Source organism: Cryptomeria japonica, unplaced genomic scaffold (assembly GCF_030272615.1).
Source record: "Cryptomeria japonica unplaced genomic scaffold, Sugi_1.0 HiC_scaffold_271, whole genome shotgun sequence".
NCBI classification, from domain to species: Eukaryota; Viridiplantae; Streptophyta; class Pinopsida; order Cupressales; family Cupressaceae; genus Cryptomeria; species Cryptomeria japonica.
Window position 1 is genome coordinate 80001 of NW_026729093.1, and position 8893 is coordinate 88893.

Sequence of the window (8893 nt, forward strand, 5' to 3'; positions counted from 1 at the left end):
CTGGGTTTGCCCCGGCTGCGCTCCGAAGCGGGGTTATTGGAGCGCCGCCTCTTTTTTTTGTCGGAGCGTTTGGTGGGGTTTCTCGCATTGGCTCTTCCGAGGCCCGGTTGCCACCCTGGCGCGCACGAAGTCGGAAGTAGGGTTAATTGCCCGGGTGCGCACCTTTGCCAGGGTGGGCACCTTACCTGGGCTGCGCACCAGGGCGGGCTCAAGATGGCACGCGCGTTCCGTTTTTTTCACTATCTTTCAAAACGGAAATTTTAAAATCTCCTTTTTTTTTTTGCCTTTTCTGGAAATTAGTGAAGGCAGCGCATCAAAGGTGCGCACCTCGCTGCCCACCTTGGTGTGCTCTGAGGTGCGCACACGGGAGCGCTTCGAAGTGTGCTCCAAGGTGCGGCGTGCACGTTGTCGGAGCCCGGTTTGCCCCGGGTGCGCACCTCTCGCCTGCACCTTGGCTGGGTTTGCCCAGGGTGCGCTCCGAAGCGGGGTTGCGCTCCGAAGCGGGGTTACTGGAGCGCCCCCTCTTTTTTTGTCAGAGCGTTTGGTGGGGTTTCTCGCATTGGCTCTTCCCAGGCCCGGTTGTTGGGTGCGCTCCCACCCTGGCGCGCGCGAAGTTGGAAGTTGGGTTAATTGCCCGGGCGCGCACCTTCGCCAGGGTGGGCACCTTGGTGCGCACACCTTGGCTGGGCTGCGCACCAGGGCGGGCTCAAGATGGCACCAGCATTCCCTTTTTCTCACTATCTTTCAAAACGGAAATTTTAAAATCTCGTTTTTTTTTTGCCTTTTATGGAAATTAGTGAAGGCATCGCATCAAAGGTGCGCACCTCGCTGCCCACCTTGGTGTGCTCCGAGGTGCCCACCACGGTGCGCAACGCCGGTGCGAACCCGGGAGCGCCCCGATGTGTGCTCCAAGGTGCGGCGTGCACGAAGTCGGACCCCGGTTTGCCCCGGGTGCGCACCTCGCGTGCACCTTGGTGCGCACACCTTGGCTGGGTTGCGCGGCCTGGTGGGCACCATGGTGCGCACCAAGGAGCGCTCCGAAGTGTGCTCCAAGGTGCGGCGTGCACGAAGTCGGAGCCCGGTTTGCCCCGGGTACGCACCTCGCGTGCACCTTCGCCGGGGTGGGCACCTCGGCTGGGTTGCGCGCCCTGGTGCGCACCAAGGAGCGCTCCGAAGTGTGCTCCAAGGTGCGGCGTGCACGAAGTCGGAGCCCGGTTTGCCCCGGGTGCGCACCTTCGCCGCGGTGCGCACCATGGCGTGCACGAAGTCGGAGCCCGGTTTGCCCCGGGTGCGCACCTCGCGTGCACCTTCGGCGGGGTTGCGCGCCCTGGTGGGCACCATGGTGCGCACCAAGGAGCGCTCCGAAGTGTGCTCCAAGGTGCGGCGTGCACGAAGTCGGAGCCCGGTTTGCCCCGGGTGCGCACCTCGCGTGCACCTTCGGCGGGGTTGCGCGCCCTGGTGGGCACCATGGTGCGCACCAAGGAGCGCTCCGAAGTGTGCTCCAAGGTGCGGCGTGCACGAAGTCGGAGCCCGGTTTGCCCCGGGTGCGCACCTCGCGTGCACCTTCGCCGCGGTGGGCACCATGGCGTGCACGAAGTCGGAGCCCGGTTTGCCCCGGGTGCGCACCTCGCGTGCACCTTCGCCGGGGTGGGCACCTCGGCTGGGTTGCGCGCCCTGGTGCGCACCAAGGAGCGCTCCGAAGTGTGCTCCAAGGTGCGGTCGTGCACGAAGTCGGAGCCCGGTTTGCCCCGGGTGCGCACCTCGCGTGCACCTTCGCCAGGGTGGGCACCTCGGTGCGCACACCTTCTCAATGTTTTCTTGCCTTTTCTGGAAATTGGTGAAGGCAGCGCATCAAAGGTGCGCACCTCGGTGTGCTCCGAGGTGCGAACCCGAGAGCGCTCCGAGGTGCCCACGAAGTCGAAAGTCGGGTTAATTGCATTGTTTTCCCCGGGTGCGCTCCGAGGTGCGCAACATCGGCGCGCACCAAGGAGGGCTCCGAAGTGTGCTCCAAGGTGCGCACGATGGCGTGCACCTCTGGTGCGCACGATTCGGAGCTCGGTTTGACCGGGGTGCGCACACCTTGGCTGGGTTGCGCACCTTTTGTGCGCTCCAAGGTGCGCACGAAGTCGGAGCTCGGTTTGCCCCGGGTGCGCACCTTCGCCAGGGTGCGCACCTTGATGCGCACGCCTTGGCTGGGCTGCGCACCTTGGTGGGCGCCATGGTGCGCACCTTTCGTGCGCTCCAAGGTGCGCACGAAGTCGGAGCTCGGTTTGCCCCGGGTGCGCACCTTGGTGGGCGCCATGGTGCACTCCGAGGTGCCCAAGATTGGTGCGCACCAAGGAGCGCTCCGAAGTGCGCTCCAAGGTGCGCGCGAAGTCGAAAGTTGGGTTAATTGTCCGGTTTGCCTCGGGTGCGCACCTTGCGTGCACCTTCGCCAGGGTGGGCGCCTTGGTGCGCACACCTTGGCTGGGCTGCGCACACCTTGGCACCCGCGTTTCCTTCATTTTAAATTTTTTTTTTTTACAATCTCTCAAGTGGGAAATTCTATAATCTCAACTTTTTTTGCCTTTTCAGGAAACTTTTGAATGGAGCGCATCATTGGTGCGCTCCGAAGTGTGCTCCAAAGCTCTCTCCAGCTGCGTGCACCTGCCCCGGCCGCGCACCCGGCCCCGCCCAGCTTCGCTCACCTGTCCCGGGCGTCTGGTGCGGAACCTTAGAGTAAGAAACATCACCGTGCACCTTGGCCAACGTGCGCGACTCGACCGAGCGCGCACTGGCCGAGGTGCACACCGATTTCACCTGGGTGCGCGCGCAGCACCTCGGGCGCACCGGGGTGCGCGCACAACGCCCGGGTTGCACCGTGGCCTGTGTGCTCGGGGCGCCTCGGGTGCGCGCTCGGTGTCGCCCCGCGCGCGCGCGGTAGTGCGGGCAGCGCACCCCGGCCCGGCCCGGCCCCGACGAGAACGCAAACGGGCAAAAGGTTTATTCAAATAGCATTGCGACGCCCGGCGAAAAACTAAAAAAGGGTGCAACACCGGGACTTCCCGGGAGGTCACCCATCCCAGTACTACTCCGGCCCAAGCGCGCTTAACTGCGGAGTTCTGATGGGATCCGGTGCACTAACGCTGGTATGATCGCACCCGTTATGAGCTTGTCGCAGTGTGTACTTAGCAAACCGCGACCCACGTGCGAATCCACCCCGGCCACCCACCCCCGTCGAGGTGCACACCCTCCCTCGCGAAGTGCGCCCCGTTCGCCAAGTGTGAGCCCTGCCCGGGTGCGCGCACCTTGCTAGGGCGTCGGGTGTGCACCCGGCCCGGCCTACGTGCGTGCACCTGGAGGGGGCGTCGTGTGCGTGCAGTGTCCCGTCTGCAACGCGGTGCCCACACACCACCTCGGGCGCAACGACCTGCGCTCACATGTGGGCCGAGTGCACCTTGGTGCATGTTCGGGGCGCCTCGGGTGCACGCTCGATCTTGCCCCGGTGCACCAAGGCGCTCGGTTTGCCCCGGGTGCGCACTTGGTGCAAGGTGGGCACCCAAAATAGGGATCAAGCACCAAAACACAAGTTTCGGGATGCAAAATGGGACCCAAGGACCACAAATGCGTTCCAAGACCCATGATGGGTCCACGAGAACAAAAATGTGTTCCGAGACTTAATAAACAAATATTGGGTTTTAGGAGAAGAAACATGCTCTGATGCCCAAAACGAGAATCGACCCCGAAAAGGCCACAGGCCAAAAGTGGGATGCGAGACAAAAAAAAATGGGACCCGAGGACCAAAATTGGGTTCCCAGGTCGAAGACAGGGCAACCGGACAAGAAACGACCTCTAAGGCTCGAAATGAGTCCCGACGACTAAAACTTGACAAGAAGCACCCATCAGGCACCCAACTCGACACCCATGGGATGCCGACCCACCCGGGCTTCCACCTAGCACACCTTGGCACCCACCCACCCTCGCACCCAACCTCGCACCCAACTTAGCACCTTTGAACCCACATTGGCACTCACCCTGACCCTGGCACCTTGGAACCCACATTGGCACTCACCTTGACCCTGGCACCCACCTTTGCACTCACCTTGGGACCCACCCTGGCTCCCACCTCGGCACCCACCCAGACACCCACCTTGGTTCCTTGGCACCCACCTTGGATCCTTGGCACCCACCCCGACACCCACCTTGGCACGCAACTTGGCTACTTGCCACCCACCTTGGCTCCTTGACGCCCACCCCGACAACCACCCCGTGACCTACCCTGGCTAGGGTTGGTGCACACCCACCCTGGTGCCCACCTTGGCACCCACCCTATGACCCACCTTGGCACGCACCTTAGTACCCACCCCGTTACCCACCCTAGGACCCACCCCGTGACCCACCTTGGCCAGGGTGGGTGCACCCACCCTGGTGCCCACCTTGGCACCCACCCATCCTAGCACCCAGCCTGTGACCGGGCTTGGAACCCAACCTTGCACCCGCACCCGTCTTGGCCAGTGTGGGTGCGCACCCATCCTGGCACCCACGTTGTGACACACCCTTTAACCCACGCACCCTAGCACCCACGTTGGCACCCACCTTGGAACCCAACCTAGCAACTTGGCACCCACCCCGTGACCCACCTTGGCATCCACCATAGCAGTCGCCGACTTGGCACCCACCTCGGCACCCACCTTGACACTTGTGGACCCACCTTGCCACTCACCCTAGCATCGACCCATCCTAGCACCCACCCTGGCACCTTTGCACCCTAGCACTCACCCATCCTAGCACCTAACCTGTGACCCACCTTGACACTCACCCTCGCACCCACCTTGGAACCCAACCTAGCACCCACCCACCCTGACACCAACCCTAGCACCTACCCACCCTTGCACCCACCCTGTGACCCATCTTGGCACCCACCCATCCTACCACTCAACCTATCACCCACCTTCTCACCCACCTTGGCATCCACCTTAGCACCCACCCACACTGGCACCTTGGCACCCACCTCGGGCAAGGTGGGTGCACACCCACCCTGGCACCCAATTTAGAACCCACCGAGCATGTTACCCACCTTGGCACCCACATTGCAGCCCACCCTAGTACCCACCCTATGACCCACATTGGCATCCACACCCTAGCACCCAGGCACCTCGACACCCGCCTTGACACCCACCCTAGCACTGAACCTGTGACCCACCTTGGAACTCACCCTAGAACCCACCCACCCTGTGAACCACCTTGGCATCCACCTTAGCACCCACCCACCTTGGCACCCACTCTAGCACTCACCCATCCTAACACCCAACTTGTTACCCACCTTGGCACCCGCCCTCGCGTCCACCTTGAAACCCACCCTAGCACCCACCCACGCAGGAGCCCACCTTGGCACCCAACCTAACACCCACGCATCCTGGCACCCAACTTGTGACCCACCTTGGAACCCACCCTAGTACCCACCTTTGAACCCACTATATCACCAACCCACCTTGGCACCCACCCTATGACCCTCTTTGGAATCCACCCTAGCACGCACCCACCCTGGCACCCACCATGGAGCGCACCCTAGCACCCACCCACCTCGGCACGCACCTCAACACCCACCTTGGTGTGCGCACTGCGCCAACCTCTCAAAGACCCTATGTGGTGCGCTCCAAAGTGTACACCTTTGGTGCGCTCCAAGGTGCGCACCTTTGGTGCACACCGAGGTGCACACCAAAGTGTGCACCGAGGTGAGCACCAAAGTGCACTCCAGGGTGCACACCAAGGCGTGCACCTTTGGTGCGGTCAATGCAAACGAATTCGGAAGTTGGGGTCGATGTCCTAATCGCTGCTGCAGACTACACGTATGAGAATCGGACAAATAGCTTTATATAGGGGAGGTGTTGCGTTTGATGGGTCGACTCCCCTGGTTGTGTGCACTGCACCAACTTCAAAGACCCTGTCTTGTTTAAGAAGTCAAAAGTTGGGGTGGATGTCCTAATCATTGCTGCAGTCTACGCATGTATGAGAATCAGACAAATAGCTTATATAGGGGAGGTGTTGCATTCGGTGGGTTGACTCCCCTGGTTGTGCGCACTGCGCCAACCTCAAAGACCCCGCATAGCAGAAGAAGTCGGAAGTCGGATTTTGGTGAGCACCAAGGCGTGCACCTTTGGTGCGGTCAACGCAGACGAATTCAGAAGTTGGGGTGGATGTCCTAATCGTTGTTGCAGGCTACACATGTATGAGAATCAGACAAATAGCTTATATAGGGGAGGTGTTGGGTTTGATGGGTCAACTCCCTTGGTTGTGCGCATTACGCCAACCTCAAAGACCTTGTTTTCGTTAAGAAGTCAAAAGTTGGGGTCAATGTCCTAATGGCTCCTGCAGGCTACACATGTATGAGAATCGGACAAATAGCTTATATAGGGGAGGTGTTGGGTTTGATGGGTCGACTCCCCTGGTTGTGCGCATTACGTCAACCTCAAAGACCTTGTTTTCGTTAAGAAGTCAAAAGTTGGGGTCGATGTCCTAATTGCTCCTGTAGACTACACATGTATGAGAATCAGACAAATAGCTTATATAGGGGAGGTGTTGGGTTTGATGGGTTGACTCCCCTAGTTGTTCGCATTACACCAACCTCAAAGACCTTGTTTTCGTTTAGAAGCCGAAAGTTGGGGTCGATGTCCTAATTGCTCCTGCAGGCTACGCATGTATGAGAATCAGACAAATAGCTTATATAGGGGAGGTGTTGGGTTTGATGGGTCGACTCCCCTGGTTGTGCGCATTGCGCCAACCTCAAAGACCCTGCATTGCGGATGAAGTCGAAAGTCAGAGTTTGGTGTGCTACAAGGTGTGGTCGAAGGTGCTCACCTAGGTGTGCACCTTTGGAGCACAGGAAAAGTGCCCTCCAAAAGTGCGCACCTTTGGAGTGCACAAAAGTGCCCTCCAAAAGTGCGCACCTTTGGAGCGCAGAAAAGTGCCCTCCAAAAAGTGCCCTCCAAAAGTGCGCACCTTTGGAGCGCAGAAAAGTGCCCTCCAAAAAGTGCCCTCCAAAAGTGCGCACCTTTGGAGCGCAGAAAAGTGCCCTCCAAAAAGTGCCCTCCAAAAGTGCGCACCTTTGGAGCGCAGAAAAGTGCCCTCCAAAAAGTGCCCTCCAAAAGTGCGCACCTTTGGAGCGCAGAAAAGTGCCCTCCAAAAAGTGCCCTCCAAAAGTGCGCACCTTTGGAGCGCAGAAAAGTGCCCTCCAAAAAGTGCCCTCCAAAAGTGCGCACCTTTGGAGCGCAGAAAAGTGCCCTCCAAAAAGTGCCCTCCAAAAGTGCGCACCTTTGGAGCGCAGAAAAGTGCCCTCCAAAAAGTGCCCTCCAAAAGTGCGCACCTTTGGAGCGCAGAAAAGTGCCCTCCAAAAAGTGCCCTCCAAAAGTGCGCACCTTTGGAGCGCAGAAAAGTGCCCTCCAAAAAGTGCCCTCCAAAAGTGCGCACCTTTGGAGCGCAGAAAAGTGCCCTCCAAAAGTGCGCACTTTTGGTGCGCACCAAGGCGCTGGTTCGGTCGTTGCAGGCGAGTTCGGAAGTTGGGGTCGATGTCCTGAGCGGAGGTGCAAACTACACAGGTGTCGGAATCGGACAAATAGCTTATATAGGGGAGGTGTATGCTTCGATGGGTCGACTCCCCAGGTTGAGCGCACCGCGCCAACCTCAAAGACCCTACGGTATGGATGAAGTCGGAAGTTGGGTCCGATGACCGATTCGATTAGTAGGTATGCTCATGAGGTCGGAATTTGGGTCCGATGACCTGCCATGTGCAGGAAGGCGAATGTTGACACTGTGCGTTGCAAGGTGCACACCAAGGCGCTGGTGCGGTCTTTTTAGTCGAGTTCGGAAGTTGGGGTCGATGTCCTGATCGGAGGTGCAAGCTACACAGGTGTGGGAATCGGACAAATAGCTTATATAGGGGAGGTGTATGCTTCGTTGGGTCGACTCCCCGGGTTGAGCGCACCGCGCCAACCTCAAAGACCCTACGGTATGGATGAAGTCGGAAGTTGGGTCCGATGACCGATTCGATATGTAGGCATACTCGCGAGGTCGGAATTTGGGTCCGATGACCTGCCACGTGCAGGAAGGCGAATGTTGGCACTGTGCGTTGCAAGGTGCGCACCAAGGCGCTGGTTCGGTCGTTGGAGGCGAGTTCGGAAGTTGGGGTCGATGTCTTGATCGGAGGTGCAAACTACACAGGTGTGGGAATCGGACAAATAGCTTATATAGGGGAGGTGTATGCTTCGTTGGGTCGACTCCCCGGGTTGAGCGCACCGCGCCAACCTCAAAGACCCTACGGTATGGATGAAGTCGGAAGTTGGGTCCGATGACCGATTCGATATGTAGGCATACTCGCGAGGTCGGAATTTGGGTCCGATGACCTGCCATGTGCAGGAAGGCGAATGTTGGGACTGTGCGTCGCAAGGTGCGCACCAAGGCGCTGGTGCCGTCGTTGCAGTCGAGTTCGGAAGTTGGGGTCGATGTCCTGGTCAGAGGTGCAAACTACACAGGTGTGGGAATCGGACAAATAGCTTATATAGGGGAGGTGTATGCTTCGATGGGTCGACTCCCTGGGTTGAGCGCACCGCGCCAACCTCAAAGACCCTACAGTATGGATGAAGTCGGAAGTTGGGTCCGATGACCGATTCGATACGTAGGCATATTGGCGAGGTCTGAATTTGTGTCCGATGACCTGCCATGCGCAGGAAGGCGGAATTTGGGTCCGATGACCGAGTTGATGGCGTGCCATGCGCAGAAAGGCGGAATTTGGGTCCGATGACCGAGTTGATGTTGATGGCCCGCCATGCACAGGAAGGCGGAATTTGGGTCCGATGACCGATTTGAAGGCGTGCCATACGCAAAAAGGCGGAGTTTGGGTCCGATGACCGAGTTGATA

At 59.2% G+C, this 8893-nt stretch overlaps 1 non-coding gene across 1 annotated transcript; it reads right to left on the reverse strand.

Moving 5' to 3' along the window:
• Nucleotides 1-3023: 3023 nt before the first annotated feature.
• On the reverse strand, nucleotides 3024-3142 carry LOC131869876 (5S ribosomal RNA). The gene has a single exon (XR_009368245.1). It is a non-coding gene; the product is annotated as a 5S ribosomal RNA (ribosomal RNA).
• Between the last annotated feature and the right edge of the window lie 5751 nt (nucleotides 3143-8893).